General features: G+C 56.4%; 1 non-coding gene across 1 annotated transcript; it reads right to left on the bottom strand.

Moving 5' to 3' along the window:
* Nucleotides 1–652: 652 nt before the first annotated feature.
* LOC147080297 (5.8S ribosomal RNA) lies at nucleotides 653–806 on the bottom strand. The gene has a single exon (XR_015077401.1). It is a non-coding gene; the product is annotated as a 5.8S ribosomal RNA (ribosomal RNA).
* Between the last annotated feature and the right edge of the window lie 785 nt (nucleotides 807–1591).

Below are 1591 nucleotides of genomic sequence, written 5' to 3'. Positions count from 1 at the left end.
GAGGAGTGTTTTTGGATGAAAAGCAGGCCTGCAGCGACAGGGGTCAAGACATACGGGACTGACTTAGGCGCACGCTCAGCAAGTCAGCAAGAGTGCTTAGAGCCAAAACGGGTCAAATGTGTGGAAGGACATCAGGGTCCAGCGCAACACAAAGGAGCACCGCAAGGGTTATCTTAGCAAACTGCCACCTACCAAACGCACGCAAAAAAGCCAGCACACAGCACATCAAGGGGCCCGCGTCACTACATCAAGCTGTTCCCCGCTCCAAACCAACAAAACTGCAGCCAAAGACGACGACCTCACCTCTTGAACTGCCAACGTCTTCTCTCTGTATGCTCTCTCTCTCTCTCTATCCAACACTCAGAGAGACAACCCTGCCTAGGGCGAGGCTCAACAGTCCCAACACCGACGCGGTCAATCGTTTTTGCAACCCAACGACAGCCGTGCTGGAAAAAGCTGGCCTCTAAGCGGTGCCGACGTTCCCTGAGGAGACGCCGAACATAACATTCCCAAACGGCACGGGTCAAACTCTCCATTGGGAGGAGAAACTCTAGGTCTGCACTTAGGGGGACAAAGAGGACTAGGCCTCTGCGACACCCCAGCCGCGCTCTCACCTCACACGATGGCAAGGCAAGTGCGATTGATGGTCAAGCGACCCTCAGACAGGCGTAGCCCCGGGACGAACCCGGGGCCGCAAAGTGCGTTCAAAGTGTCGATGATCAATGTGTCCTGCAATTCACATTAATTCTCGCAGCTAGCTGCGTTCTTCATCGACGCACGAGCCGAGTGATCCACCGCTAAGAGTTGTGCGTTTTTTTTAAGGCTTGGTGTTTTGTTCCCCGGAGGGTCCCAAGCCCGGACCGCCCAACGCTTCTCTCCCTCTATGCCCACGCATAGAGGGTTGGTAGAAGCCCCATCCTTGGCACGGCCCGGAGGTGTGTATCAGTCGATCATCAAATGACAAGGGTTTCACCGAGATTTTGTTGTCAGGGCGCTCGCGAGGCGACACGCATCGGGGTCAAACGCCTGAGCCCACCGTCCGACACGCACCACGGCCAACAGAGGCAGGGTCTCTGCTGCCACCGATTGCCGGGAGAAGAGAGAGAGTGACAGGCAGACAGACAAGACAAACAAACATGACAGTAGACAACAAGGCCAGAAAAACGAACTGAGTGGGGTACAAGCCGACCGCGTGAAAACACCCCACTGTGGGGGGTAGAAATCCGTGTGGACGGGCAGGTACATTCTCTCGAACGTTCAACTTGGCTGCTGCTGCTGCTGCTGGCTTGCTTGCTGCTGGCTGCTAACAAGCTCTCGACACCGACAAACAGACACTCGAGTCTTTAAACCGCCGCCCCCCAAACAGCTCGCGGGAGCCAGAGTGGAGAAGCGTCTAGGTACCCTGTACCGGTAAAGGGAGAGTGACTAGATCGACCAAAGTTGCACTACGGGGGGAAAAGAAAGCCGGGCCTGCATCACCGGTTCAAATCCCAGCAGAGCTCACAGTGGCCGTTCGCCGAGGTCCCGACGACGAGCCGCCAGGCAGCACGCGAGCCCGCAGAAGCTCCCTTCAATTCGACTGCGGTGTTAA

This window comes from Somniosus microcephalus, unplaced genomic scaffold, assembly GCF_052327205.1.
Source record: "Somniosus microcephalus isolate GS21.2 unplaced genomic scaffold, FLI_Smic_1.0 scaffold1759, whole genome shotgun sequence".
Classification (NCBI taxonomy): Eukaryota; Metazoa; Chordata; class Chondrichthyes; order Squaliformes; family Somniosidae; genus Somniosus; species Somniosus microcephalus.
Note: the sequence above shows the minus strand (reverse complement) of the source record. Positions and strands in the feature narration are given on the sequence as shown.